Source organism: Haemaphysalis longicornis, unplaced genomic scaffold (assembly GCF_048455015.1).
Source record: "Haemaphysalis longicornis isolate Haplotype H1 unplaced genomic scaffold, Haemaphysalis longicornis Haplotype H1 scaffold_3, whole genome shotgun sequence".
Taxonomy (NCBI): Eukaryota; Metazoa; Arthropoda; class Arachnida; order Ixodida; family Ixodidae; genus Haemaphysalis; species Haemaphysalis longicornis.
This window is the reverse complement of record NW_027526335.1, coordinates 223,441,546-223,462,551: the sequence shown is the minus strand read 5'-3', so window position 1 is coordinate 223,462,551 and position 21,006 is coordinate 223,441,546. Positions and strand designations below refer to the sequence as shown.

Here is a 21,006-nt window from a genome sequence, read left to right as displayed (position 1 = left end):
CAATTTTTTTTTCCGGCAGCTGTGAGCGCATTGAGCAGATGACGCTCGCAAGTTCGCTCAATTCGCCGGCTTCGGTTGTTAATTGATTAACATTTCGGACGAACAGGCCGGCTCGCTTGAACGTCACGAGAAGCCTCTGGGTGTGTTCTTCAAAACTGGTACTCACGCTCTCTGTTGAACTTAGATCCGGACTTCTGATGCTTGGGCGCCGCTCCGAAGTCCTGGAAATAATTGCAAAAAAAAGCAAAGTAAGCACACAATCTGAATCTTACTCACAAGAGCATACGAAGATGCTTTTTTTTTCTAAAGCAGGAGATCAACTCCAAGAGTGTAAGAATTCTTACTTGTTGGCGACTCAGACCTCCACAAAAGCCACACGGGAAAGTTTATTACCGCATTACTTCATTACTTTTCAAGGGGCTCTAATTGGATTCGATTTGGAATGCCACCGTAATAAAGTAGGTGCACGGAGGGACTTTTCTATATTTTATGACACTGTATTGCTTAGACGCAAACTTACGATAATACAGCCGTGGGCTTTATTCGAAGCGTTTTTAGCGTTCCGAAGCCTTATTGGCTTCGTCGAGACGGGTGGCTAGATACCACCATAGGAAAGCGGTTACATAGGAAAGATTTGTGGCGATATAACTTTTGGTTTTGCCGTGCTCCATTGTATCCCGTGAGCCCAAATTGGTGGAAGGGCTTCTGGAGACCTGTTCAGCTCTTCCGGACTCGCTTCTATATTCAACAAGTCGAGGACGATTCTTGTGGACTACTTTGTCTTTGGCTCACCTCGTACAAGCATTTCTGACTTACGGGACCCCCTTCGTTAATATGAACCCCCAAGAGAATAGAGGTACGTCCTCAGGTGCATTTGCGCACGCTCAAAAACGCCGCAGGTATTTGAAGGCCACACCTATGGGCGCTCACGCTCGCAAAAACGGTGACGGCAGCGGAGGAAGCTGGCTCTCGCCTTCACTCGACATGACTGGAGAGTACGCATTGACCTCGCAGCGCAAGGAGGCGGGCAGCAATAAATGGGTCCGAGACCCAGCCTTTGGCAGCATAGGAATGTTACCGCGAAAAGGCGTGTTGCGGGGCGCGTTGTTGAGCGCGCGGTGCTGCGCGCATATTGCCGAAAGTGAGGACGTACCTTAAAAGTTAGACCCCTTCGTAATAAAGACGCACAAATCGGGCCTCAGCCTCCCTCCTGACACCTCCATCAGCGTCTCAAAACTTGGCCTCCACTGCACCCTGGATGAACTCTTGGAAGCCGAACGCGTATCTCAACTGCAACAGACTTTCCCTCGCACCCACAAGCTGCCAGGTTCTTCAGAATGTACGGCGATTATGGAGTCCCGGTATGGAGTTTAAAGAAAGACTTTGCCCCACCCTGAACTGGCATCCTTTTGACCCTTTTAAGAACATCTTGCCCAGAGCCTGGAATGTACAATGTTCTGTACCATGGCACAGGGAATAGGTTATCACATAAGTCTTTGTACAGCTTTTTCCGGGAAATATCGCTCAGGTACTGCACTGAAAAGCCTGCCGTCAGAAATCGTACCGCCAGCACGATTTCTCATTTAAAATACCCGAACATTCTACCCTCCATCCTTCTTGTAGACACCACAAACTGCGGTAGCACTTGACCCAAGTGAACCTGGCACACGGTTCTTAAAAGAGGGTCGCTGGTGTCTTGCAAAAACAGAACCCGATTTACTAACTGGCGCACGAACAAATGCGCCAGTCCCAGTCCACCGTCTCGTACACGTCTAAAGTGGTTTGTTCTTGCACACCTTTCCTACGTCGACGACCATATAAACACTGCAAATATCCGGTGCAATTTCTGAACATTCATACGCGAGCAATACATCACTTGCATTACAAACCATAACTTTGAAACAAAACATAAATTGCACACAGTTGCCTTGGCAAACATAGACAAGTTGATCCCTTTCCACTTTTCCCCCCTATCCCGTATTTGCTGTGCTTGCGTACACCAGTATGGATCACTATCGCTGTAGTTGTTGTTTTCCCAACTGACACCTGCAAATAAGCCTGGTGTCGTCAGCCAACTGCCATGCCAGAACCCCAGGCACCTGGACCAGTTCACCATACTGCCTCACACCATGCTAAACGCTTCAACATCCTCTATGGCAATAGTGACACTTCCTCTGTCTTTGCAAAATAGTGCGATGTCGTCGGTGTAGGCTAACAATTTGGCTTCAACCTGGTGCAGCTTAAACCACGGATTCGCTCGTTTCCCATTATTTTCAAACACAACGTCTCGATGTAAAGACAAAAAAGGAGGGGGCTGAGAGAGCAGCCCTGGTGCACCGAACGGTCCGCACTAATGGGAGCTCCCAGACATTTGTTAACTATTCACCTAGTGGAGCACATCCTGTACGCCAGAACTACACCCTCCTTTATAACTGAACCTACATTTACATACTCCAAAATAAAAAATAAAATCTCGTGCGCCACACAATCGAACGCTTTCTCGAGGTCGAGTTGAAGAACGGCGACCCCCTCACGTGTCGCGTTGCAATACTCCAGTAGGCACCTAGCTTAATGTATATTAGTAAATATTGTACGGCCCTTGATACCATATGTCTGGTGTGATCCGATTAATTGGTTAATTACTGTTTGTGTTCGTTTGGGCGAGCACTTTCATGAAAATTTTATAGTCTACATTGGTCAAGGAAATGGGGCGGTATGATGTAACTTGCTTGAGTGGCCCGGACGCAACAAGGAAGACGGCGGCAGCCACGGACCGACAAGTCAAGGGGCGTCGCTGCCTCATTATTGATTCGGAGAACCAGGAAGGTAAAGTTAAGCTACACTGGCTGCTGTACGGCGTGGCAGACGAAGACATCATATCCGCGTTCGTAAACTACGTCCGCGTGACGGAAATCACGAGACAGTGGTGGCGGGTCACCGGAGTGAACGAGAAAGCGTCGACTGCGAGGACGGTGCTGATAAAGCTCAGGACGGGGGTGAAACTCGGTGACCTGCCGCACCAGATTCGTGTGTCCGGTGAGCTAGCCCTAGTAGTCGCGCCAGGCAGATCAGTGCAGTGTCTTAGGTGCAACTTAAAAGGACACGTGCGCATGGAATGCGAGGTTCCTCGGTGCTTATGGTGCAGACGCTTCGGTCACACGGAAGCCCAGTGCGTCCTGCCGCACGGGAGCGTCGTGGGCGCAGCGAGTGCCGGCGCGACGAACGAGAACATCATGGACGTCACCGAGGGAGAGGAAGCCGCCAAGGGGAGGTGACCTTGACACACCAGCGACGGGGACTAGTACGCCAAAAGACGCGGACACGGGCATCCCAACAAGAGCTCACGAAGAGCAGCGAGCTTCGGAGCACACCTACGCAGAGGTGGAATTCCCATACCTAGGAGAAGGAAGCCAGAAAGCAGACACCGAAGAGAGTGGGACGGATAGCCAGGAGGCGGGAAACAAGGATGACGCCATGGAGGGGAGCGCCAGCCCGGCCGCCAAACGAGTACACGCCGATGAGCCGTCCGAACGAGCCGGGGTCACCGGGGTAGAGAGCGGCGAGCCACCGGCGAAAGCGACGCCGGTGCACCGTTCTACTCCCAGACTCAAGACTAGCCTTTCGGCGGCGCGGAGGACTCCTGAGCTGACTGCCAGTAGGGTCCCTACTGCCAGACAACAACGAGGCCTCCAAGGTTGTGCGGACGACAGCGATTCCTAGCAAAATTCAACGCCGTGAAGGGTACGCATCACGCTCCCGGGCTTTAGTTGCTTTAGTTGCTGATTCTAAAATGTCTCCTCTGCCGTCTCTGAGCGTAGCTACCTTAAATATCCGGGGGCTGTACAGTAAAAGAAAGCAGAGCCAGGTACAACGTGTGCTGACGGACCTCGACATAGACATCCTTGCAGTTCAGGCGACGAAGGTGTAAGGGGAGGAGGAGAACGGGAGCATGGTGCTGCGGATCACGTCGCGGTATTTTGTGGGAATTAGCCACGCGGTAGGCGTGTCGGCAGGCTGTGCTCTGTTTTCGAAGAAGTTACCCGGACTAGTAGTTCAAAACCTGCTTGTCAGGTAGGCTTGTAGTATGCGATTACTTGTTGGGAGACGTGGAGCGGCGAATCGTCAGCCTATTGGCCGCGAGGGCCACCACTGGAGAGCGCGGCGCTGCGATCGTTTTGACGTCACTTCCAGGATCCCCGTTCCCATAGAGCCCGTTCCTACCTTGCTGCGTAGTTGGCTTGCAGCGCGTGACATTTCGTTTAGGACGCGTTTTCTAAGTGCATTTTCGTGCTAATGTTCGGCTTTTGAAGTAATTTTTATGACGTGAAGCGTACTTTGACCTCATGGGGACTTTAAAACCGTGGCAGGCTGCCCTCAAACGACTTGAGCATGGTGGTGTACGCGGACGTATGCGACCGAACCCGGTGTAAGCGTAAGCTGCGGCTCGTCTCCCCGATCAAGATTTAGCATCTGCGACGATCACCGGGCTAAATTTCTAGATTTCTGTTGTCGTTCCTAATAAATAAGTGAAGCAGGAAATCATGAAGCATTTACTGCTCGCAGAAACGCTCCGCACACACGTCCGCCGTGCCCGCCCGCCGGCGGCTCGAACCGACGTAGGTCGCGACAGCAACACCTTGTTGCCGCTTTTTAAAATCACACTGATCGATCGCGGAAAAGAAGTTCCGCATTCGCGAAAGTGGATGTTAGTGTGGTGAAAAATTGTGCTATGTAGTGTCATCAGCTGTGATTTTCAAGGCGATGCTCAAATATCTGCCGCGATCTACTCCGACCGGCCGCGGATATCGGGTCCCGCGCCGCCGGCCAGTTCGCGCACGATGCGGCGAGCAGCCGAAGGGTGGCGATACCTGCGAGCAAAAATTGGCCGAGTCCGTGGCAGGTATCTTGATCATCGATCGCCTAAATGACAGTCATCACGGATACAATCTTCCACATACGAGAAAGGGGGTGATAGTGCGGTGAAAAGTTGTGTTAGGGACTGTCATTCGCGACTGTAACGATAGCGGCGATGAAATATCTGCCGCGACGCTAAGCCTAAAAGCTGCGCATCTGAAACCGGCGGCGAGCTAGCTGTTGGAGAAGACCTTCTTCTAAAACTCGCCGCGCGCAAGCATGTTGCTTTGGGCTCCCCGAACTTCTTGGGGGCCTCCAACGCGTGGTTCCCCTATTCTTAAACTCCCCATTACCCCACGACGTGTTTTGCGTCGTACGCAAACGCGCCTTCTATGAGAAATCGTGAGTTCTCGAACCTCATGTACAGCCTCTTTGTAAACAGACAAAAGCCCGTGTTGCAGAGGTCTTAATTGAAATTAAACATAGCCACGTCTAAACCCGCTCGAAGGCGTTAAAAACTCGCGTTAATACCATTCGTACATTGCGGACAACTTGTCGCGAAAAGTAAACATATCAGCAGTACAGAGGACTAGATATCGTTTATCAAATAAGAGCATAAATATAAAAAAATACATTGAAGGGTAAATAGACGTTCCTTAAGCCAAAGTGCAGATCGTACCAGCACTTTTAAGCCCGTGCGGCGAAGCTATCCACTCACCGGTCTCTCGTAGTCATTCATTTACCAGGCAATGCGCGCAGAACGCGTGGTGAGATCACAACTGAGCGGCACGTTTCTGTCGCTGTTGCAAGGTCTATTTTCTTGCGCACACAGTCACGTACATGTTACGTCGCAGGTATTTCATAATGAGTTAACAGCGTACTTTTCTCGGCACCAGTTGTATCGTCCTTGGCGCTATATCTGGCTCCGTAGGAGCTGTCGGTGGCGATGGTAGCAACTACCCAGCCGCGGCGGTACCGTCTGGAAGAAGCGAGCCCTTGATTGCCTGCCCGGATTATTTGGTCTGTAGACAACTTTCTTCTGTAATTTGCATCAAAACCACGGGGAGGGGGCACACAATGGCCACAACAAAGAACGTGCGGTCACATAGGCACAGGAAATGTGTTCTAGCAGACGACAGCATAACCCGGCGTCCTACAAGTGATGTCACTCGTAGGTGGCGCCACGGTATGTCCTCGAGAGCAATATGCGCCGGATGAGGCCCAGCGTGCGAATCAATTTTTTGTAGAAATCAGCTCGTATTTCACTACAGAACGGGGGCTAATAGTCCAAGGGGATTTTAATTGCGTCTTAGAAGCACGTGATAAGGTCAGTACAAGTCGTATAGTGACGTCAATACCGCCACCTTGTCCCAACTAATTAATACAGCCGAATTAGTGGGCGCGGGAAAGTACATGGAGGGAGGAAGGGAAGTAACGTACACGCATTTTCAAGGTACGAGCCACGCGAGATTGGACCGAATATACGTCCCATGTGGTCTTATTGACATATGTAAAGACTATTGTAAAGCCTGTATCCTTTTGCGACCATTGACTTGTAGTGTGCACACTAGGGTTTAAAAAGCAAAAGAAGTCTGTCAATTGGAATTTGTCGAAATCAAATTGTAAACTGCTTCATGCTGAGGACTCCATAAAAACTGTGAACGAAAGAATCCGAGAAATAGAACCGCAGCAAAATTGCATAGGCAAGCAATGGGAGATATGTAGGCAAAGCATAAAACTAAAGGCTTTTGAAAGGTCTAGTTGTAGTAGATATAAGCAAAAGCTTCAAGAAAATACGCTGCGATCCAATTTGGTGAAGAGCGCGAAGCGCCGGGTCTGGTTAAAGATGTCATCCAAAAAAATGCCCCCACCTCCCCGAAGGGAATCGTGAGGAAGTGCGAATGCATTTCTTGCGCCGAGAGTACACGGCGTAGTAATTCTGCCATCGCCTTGAGAGGCGCAGTACCGGCGAGGGGAGAGGCGCGCGCCGAGGGTGAGTGCAAACCTAACGGGGGGAAAGGCGCGCCAGCTGCGGAGCATGTGACGTCACGGCGCGAGGAGAGGGGGAGCAGACGCAAAGGCACCAGCGCGCGGTCACGTGGGAGTGTGACGTCACGGCGCGAGGAGCGGTGCGGGAGCCGGCGCGGGCGCGCGCAGCCACGGCGCGGGAGGCGGAGCGCGCGCGGGTCACGTGGGGTGTGACGTCGCTGCGCCGTTGCATCAGACGCTCCTCTCCTCTCCTCGCGCCGTTGCTAGGGGAGAGGAGGAGGAGCAATGTGGACGGCGGATTCAGGGTCACTTATAAAGTGCATCGCACTTAAAATGAAGCAAAACCTAGAGGTGCTGGATGCAGACCGCTATCGCGGTGCACTTGTGCGCGCAAGAGCGGATCAGTTAGCCGCAGGTCAAACGCCCACCAAGCGTGCGCTTGGCTTAGAAAAGGCGCATGCTCGACGTAACCTGATAAGCGAGATAGAATGGGAAGGCCGAGTAGTGACACAGAAAGAGGACATCGAGCATGCGTTTTTTGAATTCTACCAACAACTGTTTGCTTGCCGAAAGGGTGATTTAGAGGGTTTCAAAAAAGATTTTGTTAGTGCATTACCCAAACTGGATGATGAAACTAAACAAAGATAACAACAGGAAATAACCGCTGAAGAAGTAAAAAAATCAATCCAGAACTTGAACCCAGGGAAGTCCCCTGGCCCAGATGGGTTAAGCGCGGCTTTCTATAAAGCATTTGTAGGCGTGTTAGCGCCTCTGTCAGCCGCACTGTTCAGCGAGGACTTCAAAGTAAAGTCTGTCTGTCTATGACTCGATTCAGCCACACGGCCGAAGTGAAATAAATTCTGAGCAATATTCTTATATAGTGACAGCCAAATCTAAACGTCTAAGTCCGGTTTATGTCTTCATACTTGTCAACATTGTTGGACAAGAACAAGAAATTATGCAAATATACGGCAGAAAATCAATACATAAGTGATATTTGCAGCGTCTTTTTTATTAAAACATTCATGGCTGCTTGGTTTTTGCAATAGCAAATGAAATACTACATCAGCGGCAGAAAACCATCGCTTGCTGTTGCCCGCGCTACCTCCTGAAGGCATTAAAGAAATCAAACGGCAATAGCAACGAAGGATTCCCCTACGTTGGATCCACGTTCCGCTTGGAAGCCTCGTGCAGTAGGGCCTCGTGGTTCAATAAATGTTGTAGTCATAGCGTTTGCTAGTAAGTATATTGTAAGAAACTCTATGGTTGTGGTAGGGTGCCTCAATTCACGCGTGTATCCGCCGTACGGCAGCGCAGGCGTCGAGACACCCATCTTGGAGCAGTAGAACGAGGTAAATTTAGGTCTACTTGATCAAACCTCTAGCGTTTTATCGTGGTAGAAACGAGACGGGAAAGGAACAGCATGAGATGTGAACGGGAAAAGAAAGGGAGGCCTTTACTTGGCAGGAACGCCAGTCGACTATCGTCTTTCGGTGACATTTGCAACGAAAGTAGCAGATACGCGTTTATTTTTTATTTAGTTTTAGCATTTCAAGCAGCTTGGAGGCGTTCCCGAATTTCCACAATATCTCACGTCTAGTAAATGCATTTCTTAGACGGAAAAGCGTTCGCAGATGTGTGGTGGTACTGCTGACCGCTGTGCTTGTTCACCCAGCGCAAGAAAGTGCTTCCTACACCGTGGTTTTACGCTGCACGGTAAAAGATTCAGTTGATTTCATTTCCGTAGTATCCATATTAACTTCGCCGATTCTTCCCTCGCCTTCAATTGGCCTTAGGTGTTTTTACTAGCGTACCAGTCAGCGAAGCGTCGCATGTGCGCTTGTGCAGCGCTTGTGAGGGCCGACCTGGACTTGGAGCTTGACGCAGTGCACAAACTAACAAACTAAAGAAAGTCTCATTCTTAGTTTCAACTGAGCGAACAAATTGCTACGACCCGTCGGCGGCCGGCGGACTAAACGCTGGGCCGACTGACTGTTAGAAAGTCGGCGAGCCGAGCAGTAGTGCAGTCAAGCCAAGTCATTTTTTCCTGACGTCACACGAAAACGCCACAGAAAATTGGCGAGGATGCAGAGTGGAGGACAGCTTTTTAGAATTGATTTTTCTATTAAATAAATTCGCGTAAACGCCCCCTAAGTGGTCGAAACATGGCCTAGGGACTCAGGACTACAATTTGCTCTAGTAATCCCGCAATGTTTACAGACCACTGCAGTGTCCCTTTAACACAGATAAAACTAAGCATGTAGCGTTTACTTTCTCTAACCACTTAACCCCAAATCATCACACTATTTGCGATACCCGTGCAGAGTCAGTCGTGTCGTAAAGTATCTCGGTATTTTCTTAGTTGAAACGTGACCTGTAACACTCATATAGAATACATAACCGGAAAAGCTTTTAAACAACTAGGCCTTCTAACACCACGTTTACAGCTTGCAAAGTCTGAAACTAAAGAGCACGCATACAATTCACCATTTCGTTCTTAATTACAGCGCGCTTCTATTATGTGACACCCGCACCAGGAATATCTAACAGCCTTACTGGTGTCAGTACAGAACAAAACGGCTTGGTGTATTCTTTTGTTTTATTCCCGCTATAATGGTGTTTCGGCAATAAAAGCGTCCCTCAAACTTTCGCCTCTCGCAATTCGAAGAAAATACTGTAGCTTATCATTTTTCCATGCTTTCTATCACAGTAGTTTGTTGCCCTCAAGCAGTCAAGTTCATTCATCTACTTATGTATCAGAGCGTATCGATCATGCGTATTATGTCAGGCCCATATTGTCGAAATTTAACAAATACCAAAATTCCCGATTACCGCTTAGTAGTTCAGAGTGGAATATGTTGCCTGCCAGTGTGGCAACCTAACTGAGCTGTCATTATTTAGGAGTGCTCTGTTAGCGTTTTTAGAAGGTTAACATCCGCTCAAGCCCATACCCGCACCCATATTCTTTTGTACTTTTTTTACAACCTTGATGTATGTACTGGTAGTCAATGCAGTCATTTAACATATGTACCTTGTATGCAATTTCTTGCTTGAAGTGCAATCCCCCCTTGGCCCTTAGGGTATCTCAATAAAATAAAAAAATAGTGCCCTTGCACTCTGTGAAGAAGGATGACCTGCAAAGCTGGACGCAGTCCTCGGAGTGCACGAAACAAAACACGTTTATTTTAATCTGCGATACAGCATGCTTCCTAGCTAATTACCTCAATAAACCTCTGAAGGATCCAAGCTTTGTTCTTGCAGATAAACATGGAGCTGCCTGTGTACCTGCCGCGTTGTAAACATCTTACTGTACGTGCGAGGCCAGGGTATTTCAGGGACAGTTGCCGCAACTGTCGTAATAACTTTAAAGAATGACGTCATTTCACGTCTAGGCCAACCGAACTGCGTGACATGGAATTTCTTTGCGTCCATAGATCACGATACGGGGTTTGCGCCAGTAATCTGAACATAGCCCAACACACAACCCCAATACTCTCTACCACTAAGGACTTCGGATAGGTCCCATTGGGCCGTCGGCATGGGCGGGAGCCCAAATAATCCTACGGAGCTGCTCATCAGCATGCCCGCGATCTGACACACCGGGCTAGTCAGGAGTTCGGCGAGCAGTGGCGTGACTGTCCCCTCTTGTCCTACAAGGAAATCACGCAGCACTACCGCCTGCAGCGAACAATGTATCCTCCTCCAAACAAAAACCTCACAAACGAACAAGAACGCCACCTTCGAGGTATACAAACCAATAACTTTCCCCACCCAACCAGAGCCCACATTCTGGCCCCTACCCTGTACTCCTGTACTCCTGACAATACCGCTTCTGTGAGGCTTTGGGCACGCTTTACCACATTGTGTGGGGCTGCGATAAAAATCCTAACCTACCCCCCTTGCCCTTCCCCTTCCCTAAGCACTGGGAGAGAGCACTGTCCAGCTCGGACCCTGATGACCAGCTTTGGCTGGTGAAGAGAGCCCAAGAAGCTGGACGGTCTTAAGGCGTCCTGGAATAAGGACTGTTCCCCAAGGCGAACTTCTTCATAGGGACGTTTATTCCTCCTCCTCCACCCATTGGCCCGTTTAACGTCCGCGTTCAAACCTCACACCAGCACAATGGACATGTCATCCATCAGTATGGGCATGAAACCTATAGCTCCGCGTGCACGCCCCCTCCTCCCTCCAATTATTTTCCACTACAAACTTGCGCACGATAAACCGGTAGCCCGTCGTGTGCCGGTGCTTAGAAGTGACAGACGCTGTCTAAAATATCCCCTGGTAGCCCTCTGAAGAAGTGATATTGGCTGACGCCGCCGTTCCAGGCGGGTAAGTTGCTGTTCATACGGGAGGGATTCCCAGCTACTCGACGAGCTGAAGTTGAGGCGGTAACGGCGGCGCCAGCAGCTATCCGATTTTTTTGCGCCCATTAGCACTTCTCGTCGGGCCAACGCTTCAATTCTTGCTCTTATTCCTCCAAACGAACAGCATGCATCCGTCCCACAACGATTTAAAGCCTGGAAGACCTTGAGCGCTATTCTCGCGTACAAGCATGTGGCTGTCCGTTTTGTACGCATCTTACTGTATGTAAGATGTCTGTGCTACGCATCAACCCACACCCGAAGCACTCGAATAAGGAGGACAGCCGACTAATTGCATTGAGCCATGTAATTCGACATCTAAATTTCCCACCAGCACAACCGGCATTTCACCGGTAGCGGCATGACGCCTAGCTGCGCGCGGGCGCCCCCTTTTTCTATCCGCAAACCGTGCGCGCATAAACCGGCAACCGGTGATGGCGCATACATAGGTGTGAAAACGCCGGCGAAAACGTCGCTGGGAAGACCTTCCAAGCTGAAAAAAAATATGGGCTCAAGCCGGCGTTCCAAGCGAGGAAGTTTCCCTTGTACCTGGAGAGATTCGCAGCTACTTGGCGAAGTGAATTTTAGCGAAAACAGCGACGGTGGGTTTCGGCCGTTTTAGGAGGCAGCCGGTTGGCAGCCCTTAGCTGGGCTTCGTGGGAGCGGCCTCGGTTTATGCCCGCGTAACCGAGTGAGCGAATGCAGCAGCGACGAAAGAAAGAAAATAGAGGAGAGTCTAGCGAAAGGAGAAGTAGAGTACAACACGTGAGGCTGCGGCGTCATCACTCTCACTTCCTTTCCCTCACATGTCTCATGCGTCGCCACGAAGGTGCGCCCTTCTCCGACAATACCCAAACGCTGTTCCATTCCCCCTAATACAAACCACGAGATGTTTGCGCAGGAGGTTCAAACAGGATATGAAACAACATGCTGCGTCTCCCTTGTGCGTGGCTAATCCAGACCACGTGACATTTGCGCGGGAGGTTCAAACACGATTTGCAACATGCTAGCCGGCGGCGGCGGCCCACGGCGACGGATAATCTTGCTTTTTTGCGGAGACGATACAGTAGCGCACGCCGCCGTACGTGCCCTGATCATGCGAACACTTCCTGAAACGCAGCAGTAATTCGCCGTGACCGAAAAGACTGCCGTTCGCGCTGCGCACTAATCTCATATTAGGCATTTTAAACGCCTATCCGTGCTTCAGTTTATTTCTCGCGAACATCTGATAACCGCACTACCGCCGTCAGCGGCCGACTACGCAATTTGCCAAATGGGCATCGGGGGAGGCGAGGGGGAAAATAGTTGGGAAAGGGGTGCCGGCGGTGGTGAGGAGGAGTCCCAGAGCGGCGCCGAGTAAATCGATGACACCGGAATGAAAACTGGGGGGAGGGTTAGACATATACTGCTTTGCAGTAAAAAGTCTGTTCTTACATTTGGTAAAAATCACAATCACATCATTAAAACAGTAAAACTGCAAGATACAGGGCCTTTTTAGACATTAATGGACGTATTTACCCAGAATTCAACCAGAGGAATCTAGTACACTTTATTAGCGTCAGATGAAAAGCCGTTTTTGATGCTTGCAGTGTGGGTACAATGACAATATTGTGCCGTATAATAGTATAAGTGGCGATATAAAAGTATAATAGAAGTGGCGATGCGTTTGGACATACCAAACATGTTCGCTCAGCAGTTGCGGACACCGTAATGCGTACATAAAAGCAAAAAAGAACTGAACACATTATGTCACGTAGAAAATCTCCTGACGATGACATGGACGATCGCAGTCTCTAGGAATGTTTGGCTAGGAATGTCCCACGGTGTCTCAGCATCTCAGAGTATTAACAACAGCTAATGAAGCACAAGGCGTGATTTCGTCACAGTCACACCCCATCCAACCCGGCAAGGGTATAAATAGTTGCATGCTTTCACAGCTCGGAGGTACTCTTTGGCACAGCTACGCTTAGCGCAGCCGGTAAACTACCCGGCATCTTTATTCGCTAGGCCAGGGCACGACTTCACAATGGATGCGGGCGTGGATTTGCACATTTTTCGGCGCCTAACAAAACTATCTCGAAAGCACGTACGTCGCTGTGCAGTAATTAATAAGTTGGACACGTAAATAACAATGTTTATTTGGGACAGCCCCGTGGCTGCCACTGAAGCTGGAAATGGAAACGGGGTAGCAGATGTGACGACAGCGTGGCGTCGACGTCAGATGCCCCGAAGGACACGACCCTCTTGGAAAGTACACGAAACGAAATGAAATAACGCCACCCGGTGGGGTAGCGCAGAGATGGAGAAGAACATTCCTCATGGCTGCTCACGTGCTTTGAAGGCATCCCCTGGAGGGACTCATCGATGGTTCCTGTGCCGCTGCTAGGGTCCCTCTGTTCGCTTTTGTTGTTTTGCCATGCCTTCAGGACCACCTGTCCCTCAATATGACGTCGGCGCCACACGCAGGATAACTCCTTCCGCTGGTGGCGACACGCTGACGTAGCCTTGCGGTAACACACTCTTACACTGAAGGCTTGGTTCGATATCCGTACGAACATCGACATAAGTCAGTGCTCACACTCCTGCGACGACGGACCCTCCCCCCTATGCACACTGTGAAGAAAACACCTGGGTTGTCTTCTGTAAATGATAGATGCGCCATGTCCTAAATAAGAAGCTGGGACGTCATCCTCCTGGTTGTGGAAATCATCAATGTTGAGTTGAACGCGGCTGCGAGCTCCTTCTGATTTTCCCTATGCGAGTGACCCGCCGCGGTGGCTCAGTGGCTAAGGCGTTGCGCTTCTGAGCACGAGGTCGCGGGTTCGATTCCCGGCCGCGGCGGCCGCTTTTCTGATGGAGGCGAAAAGCAAAAACGCCCGTGTGTACGAGATTTCGGCGCACGTTAAAGATCCCCAGGTGGTCAAAATTAATCCGGAGCCCTCCACTACGGCGCGCCTCATCACCTGCGTCGCGTCAGCGCGTTAAACACCACAATCAATCACTCAATCAATCAATCAATCAATCAATCAATCAATCACTCAATCACTCAATCAATCAATCACTCAATCACTCAATCACTCAATCAATCAATCAATCAATCAATCACTCAATCAATCAATCACTCACTCAATCAATCAATCAATCAATCAATCAATCAATCAATCAATCAATCAATCAATCAATCAATCAATCAATCAATCAATCAATCAAATCAACTATGCGAGTGATCTATTTGAGTGTGCTGCTCGGTGAACTGGCGTGCCCAGTAACCTCTGCTACTGCCGTGGTTGCAGCCGGCAACAACGTGGATGCTTTGAGATAGCGATACGATACGCACTGCCGGGAAGAGTTGCAAGGTGGGGCCAGCACAGCACGTGCTTCAGACATGTCTCCGGCACATTCCAGGTGACTCTGCGCATGCCCGTGCTTGGTTGCCTTGCAGCGGGCGCTCCTGCCGCTGTCGCCGCTACTGGGAGCCTGCCACAGACGCCAAACGACGGCCTTTTCCCTCAATAAACGAGAGCGCATATCGATCGGAAGAAAAGAAAACATTCCTCGTGCGCGATGCTATGCGACACAGCGCTTGGTGGCTACTAAATGGCGAAGATTCCTGTCTCTGAAAAAGCCTATCTTCTCTTCTTCGCTATGTCCTTCGCAGTATCTCGTCTTCTCTTCACAAATGTGATAAATGTTGCTTTTTAATCTCTGTGGGCTGGGTCTAACACCAATTTCTATAAGTCTTGCCCCCAGTATGATTATACCTACTGCAAAGAAACTGTTTTCACAGGTGGATCTCGTAAGTTGTATGCGTCTACATTGTGCAAAACACGTTCAACTGCAGGGAATTCTGCTGTCAGCACTGCACATCTTAAATGAGGCAATTTGTGTAGGTCAAAAACCTTCCATACGGTATTCGGGGGCTTGTTACAAGCTGTGAATACGGAAGTTCGGAAGCATGCAATAAATGCACTTGACAAGTCGTCATAAGCCACCCTCGTGGTAAGGAACGTGGTAAGGAGCGTTCCATTGTGGCATCACTCAAATAAAAGACAGAGAGAAATGAACTCCGATAATTTCTAAATATTCCAAGCTATGCAGAAGGAGCTAGCCTAACACATGTCCCAAACATGGTTAATTTAGGTTAATATCTTATACACACAAAACATGCGGTTTAGAACGGCGTATGTGCTGAAAATTGCATTTTATAGAAGCACGGCGCGTCGTAAAAAGATAAAAATGGCATATTTTATTTCAACAATAATTCCAAAATTTGTTACCGAGCAAGAAGTTAGCTAATTAGCAAATATTAGAAGTTAGCAAATATTAGCAAATTCTAGCGCGCAGCCCAAAAATGTAATGTAGTAACAGTGCATGGTTTTTGGCACCCATCAGTGGACAGAATGGCCCTTTCGGGCCTCGTAGGTGCTGCGGTATGCCACGGATCCGCCAAATAGCGATAAAACCACGTCTTGTGCAATCGTTTGGCTAGAAAAGCATCGGTGACCTCCGAGCTGGCCTTACGTAAGGCTTGAATACATTGCTCCTCGGTGACCACCCGACACCCGAAACATGGCGCATCTTGAGTTATAAAGGAGGGACCCGCTTAGAAAGCAGCCAGATCACGACGCACCTGCAACGTTGCGAACGGAGCTTGTTACACAACAAAACCAAAGCTCTGGCTCATTATTGTGCGCGTGAAGCGCAACACCTGCAGTGCGCTCAATAGCGACAAAATGAAAAGAGGCGCTTTGCAGGCAGTCTTCGCACATCTAAAGATTAAGACCTATTCCCGTGCCAGTTCCTTAGACACCCGTGATTCCTGTTCGTGTGGCTCAAATCGAAGAAAAGAAGACGAACATGCAGAAAAGGGACTGGGCATTGAATACTAGGGCAGGTGAGGTTGCGAATGCGGGCTGGCGCCCACTGTACCCTGCTATGATCCTTCAACACGCAACCATCTCAGCGAGTGCCGACGAGGCAGTTTCAAGTTGTGGGCGTCCTTTCTTATTAATAAGTGCCAAGGCAAGCGCATAAAGGTTGACGAAGGTGGACGTGCACGTTACACAAGTGGTATCAAAAGGTGTAAAAAATACTTGGCACCATAATTGAGGCATGACACGTGGCTACTTTCCTCCTCTCGTGGTTTCTGATTCAAGTTGATATTCGTTGTACATCTAAATCAAACTCTATTGGGAGTTCAGCGCACTTTCTGTGTTTCCTTCTTGTCGTATCGTTTTTAGCGCTTTTTCTCTAAATAGCGTAGTACAGCAACTAGACCGTTTCAGTTTGCTTGTTCAGATATTTTGCGCTGTCCAAAAGTGAAAAATATGAATGAACTAGAAAAATGAGCTCGATTGATTGGTCTTAAAAAGGGTCGTGAAGAGATCTAAAGAAGTGTGTTGTGTGGGTACTTATAACTGTGGAACCTTGATAAACAAACAATGCATACCCGTGTTATGGCCCGATATCGGCAAATATGAAAAAAAATGCAGTTATGCTTTCACCAAGGCTTTCCTCCTCAACTCGTGAATCGTGAAGTGGCGTCTTGCTAAGCAGCCAATCACAGTTCTCTTTTGTCTGCACAACATGTCAGCCCAGAGCGGACTCGGAAAGAGTCAGGTAAACCCATGATGAAACTCGGCCTGCAACTAAACGGGTGATGTCTGATCTCTGATACGACTCATCAACATAGCCGAACTTTCAGGCAACAACGCGGGAGAGTGGCGCAGGCATAAATAACCACGGTTAAAGTCAACTGGGTATTTGTAAACTGTTTGCGCTGTTTCGCACAGGACTAAACTGTCGTTCTGCTAGCCGGTACGTATTCTTGCACAAGTTTTCCGACATCTATCTCACGTAGCCTGCAATGTGAGTTTTGCGCGAACGTGAAACTTCTGACCTAACCAAAAGCTTAAAATAAGAATTTACTACATAAACCCACTTATCAAAGGAACTTTGAGTAGTCGGAACTTAAAACCAACCCGTCCTTTACTCATCAAGTGAAAAAATAACCAGCTAGAAGCAGTGATACCGCGCCGAGTCGCCGAGTCCGACCATCACGCAGTTCGGTTGGTTTCCTGTTTCCTCTAATGAACAATGCTGTTAACGTTATTTCGTTGATTGGATATTCTCCCATTTGGCTTACTGCAGAAGCGTTCAATAGTAAGTTGGCAGTTGAAGCTAGGTCTGATTAGAATCTATCAATAGACGCCAGAGTGCTAGGTTACATTTTTGAGGCAGCTTTTATGCCGCAGTTTCTGCTATGCGCACTTCTCACGTCGATATTGTAGTGGCTAAGTTTTCGCCCACCGAAGTTCTGTAGGCGGGTTTTATACCGACACTGATGTGACTGTTTGTTCAAAATGCAATAAAGAAAAAAATGGCCGCGTATCTGCTCCTTTCGTTGCAAATGTCGTCAAAAGACGATAGTCTTTGTAGACATTTGCCAAGGAAATGCCTCCTTTTGCTTTCCCGCTCACCTCTCACACTGTTCCTGTACCGTCGCGCTCATTCCAAGGTAAACACACTAAAGGTTTGCTCAAGGCGATTTGAATTTACTGCGTTCCACTGCTACACGCGGGGTTCCTCGATGCCATCGCTGCAGTACGGCGGAGACACACGTGAATGGAGGCGGCCGACTACAAGGTTTATAGAACCACGTGGCCGTGCTCCGCGTGCGTTCCAAGCAGAACGTGGAACCTAGCTAGTGGAACCTTTCGTTGATGTTGCCGCGTGGTGTTTCATTGCCGCCAGGAGGCGGGGGTTTTCTGCAGTAGATGTAGAATATCATTTGCTATCGAAAAACCAAGCACCCAGGAATTTTTCAATAAAGGAACACTGTAAATATCTCTTGTGTACTAATTTCCTGTCTTATATTTGCGTAATGTCTTGTTTTTGTTCAACAAAGTAGACAAGTAGGAATATACAAACCAGGCTTAGACGTTTGCATTTGGCTGTGAGTATATAAGACTATTGCGCAATGTGAATTTTCCTTTGCCGGTTGGCTGAATAGAGTCACAGACAGACAGACGGACAGACAGACAGACAGACAGACAAACATACAGACAGACCAAAATTTCTGGGTTTAAGTAGCCCAAGAAAGACTATCGTCTTTAAAAACAGGTGTTTACTTTAATGCAGGCTGGCCATAACGTTGGGATGGCCCGGCGGCCACAAGTACGAATTGCACACGGGGCACCTTCTTATTTTTTCTTTTGTTGCTTGAGCGGTTTAGCGACATTTGCTAAAAAAGGGCAAGATTCCGAAGAGAATTCAGAGAAAACGTAAACTTCAGCCGTGAAACTGGCTACAAACCGTACAAGTAACCAGTAGGTCGGAATTCTGCAACGATGGCTGCCAGACAACTGAACTGGTCGCGACACCGGTTCGCGTGGATAGAAAACTGTTAATAACAATGAGTAAAGGTTGCGTTATTTTTAAAATATCGGGTTTGAGGCTGTACCGCGCGAAAAGCGTTTAGGAAAGTATAAGTCTGGAATGTTCTTACTATGACGTCACTGCTAGTTGAGCTGCAGCCCGATGATGCGCTCATGGTCGCTTGCGATGCGCCTCAAAACGCGAATTTCAAATGTGTCTCCTAAATTCTAGAAGCAACGAATTGAGAAAACATCTGGGATTTATGTTCTTCAAATATCGTTCAAACAAACAATATTAAGCAGACTCTTTCTCTTGACGACTCCTTTAAGTACATTGAAAGAATTGGAGCGGCTAAAGAAATTTTGAAAATTTTTTTGGATAACCCGAAAATACAAATGATCAGTTTGTACTGTGTTGTATCTTGTACTGTACCTATCGTATAAAAGTTGTCAATTAAGATTTATTTGCTAGAGTAAGAACTTCCCTCTAATTTACAAGGACTTACGAAGGACTTCTACTACCATACAGGAGTCCACAACATAGGCGCATAAACACTTACCCCCTCCCTCTTTTAAAGGAGCAGGTGATAAATGTTTAGAAGGCACGTTTCCAGTAACGAGTGTCTGCACTACGAATTACAAAAATTGCGCTAAATTGACAAACAGAGGAAGGAAGACAGACAATGCGCCACTCACAACTGTTGTGAGTCGTACCAGTTGTTGTAACAGCTGTTGTGAGTTGCGCATTGTCTGTCCTCCTTCCTCTGTTTGTCCATTTAGCGCAATTTTTGTAATTCGTAATGCACCAACTAGCCCACCAGCACATTTTACTGAAGTGCCTGCACTACATTCACATACCTGTGTTGCAGGCGACAATTGAGAGCAACAAGTACGGTAGCTCGGCACCTTTGTTGTTTTGTTCATAAAATAAAAAAGGCTTTGCTTTATGACTATGCCTTCTACGTATCTTGAATATGTCGACAAATGAAATTTCAAGAATGCCATAATGAAGCGTCCTTTACCCGGAAAGTGTGCGTGGTAACATAAATTCATGATGAACAATCATGTGGTGTTTGAAGGTTATTTTAATAATGAGTAGAATGTTCAAGGTTTACTTGTTGTGTGCCTAAATCAACCAGACTCCTGCTTTCTATTTCAAAAACGCCACTGTATGCATGGAGAGTTCTATGTTGCACTTTTTCTATGAGATCATCTATTCTACAATACTCATATATTTCACGCTGCATGGATTGCATGGTGCGGGCTGTATGCTCCACTTGTCAGCAATTTCAACAGCGTGTTGTATATGTTGTGTGATGGTATAAGCTCTTTTAAACTATGTAGGGTTTTTACGTTTGTCATAACATTGTATCAGAATGGTGTTTCTCCGAACAAGGACATTATTGTAATTCAAATTTTCGGAACCTTCCACTAAGCAAGAAAATTGTAATTTTTCGTCATTCTGATCCGGCACGTTCCATTTTTTGCCCTCTGACTGCTCGTGCACTCTCAGATAGTAGTTCCTGAAGGCGCTTCGTTGGCGCCCACTCGGACTTCCGGTGATGCCGCAGTATACTGTGGAGTAAATTCCGAAGCTGTTATGTGTGAATGAGTGTGGTATGCAACAGCTTTGCTTAAACGTATGATCGCGCGTTGTCTGAGGGCGCACACACTCTCGTTTGGTTGCAGCGGCTACGTTTCGATTCTAGCTATACCCTATGAAGTGCCTCACACCCACTGCCCTGTGATAACGTACGTACGCACGTGTTAACGTGGTAAGCGGTTGCTATTTCGGCGGCAAGAAAAGGGAAGAGCTACAAATGTTGGTCGATTAGCCGCGTTGATTTTGCAATAACGCAATATTCGGACGTTTCTCGCCCGCAATGCTTTTCTTTGCTTCACCGCGCAGCACGCGTGAGTGCGAGCGCTGTGGAGACCAGTATCGCCTACCAGCGAGACATCAACCGCAGCTTGCAAAGCGCTGGTTGCAAGTGAGGTTGCAGCACATTCCAGAGGATTTAGTCCACTTCATCGCGCATGAAGCTAATTACCAGCGGGGCTCCAGCCCTTCGAATTAGCCTCACCGGATTACAGCGGCGCCTACACCGCAAACCAACTCTGGCCGTAAATTCCAGCGCAATCATAGCGCTGGAATCCAGGGCCAGAGTTGGTAGGGGAAGTATGCCGCTCGTTCTCCCGCACGCACTCAACATCACATTCCCCTTCCACAAAGCGAATGGATGCCCCACAGTCTGCATCGGGCACCGTCTCGGTTGATATCACTCATGCATTTCTTGCTTGTATGCATTTTAAATGCAAGGTCACCGCTTTTTCGAGAACGCACACAAATGTCCACGTCTTTCCTGTCGGGGCTCGCTGTCGCCCTGCACGTTCACCGCAAGGAGCGACCTTATTGATCGCTGCCG

At 48.4% G+C, this 21,006-nt stretch overlaps 1 protein-coding gene across 3 annotated transcripts in view; it reads right to left on the bottom strand.

Moving 5' to 3' along the window:
- Mip (Myoinhibiting peptide precursor) overlaps positions 1-21,006 on the bottom strand; it is a 208,055-nt gene that overhangs the window by 126,082 nt on the left and 60,967 nt on the right. For all 3 annotated transcript variants that reach the window (XM_077702026.1, XM_077702024.1, XM_077702027.1), the window contains exon 2: positions 167-221. The gene's annotated coding sequence lies outside the window, so the exon portion shown is untranslated. The remainder of the gene's footprint in view (positions 1-166; positions 222-21,006) is intronic.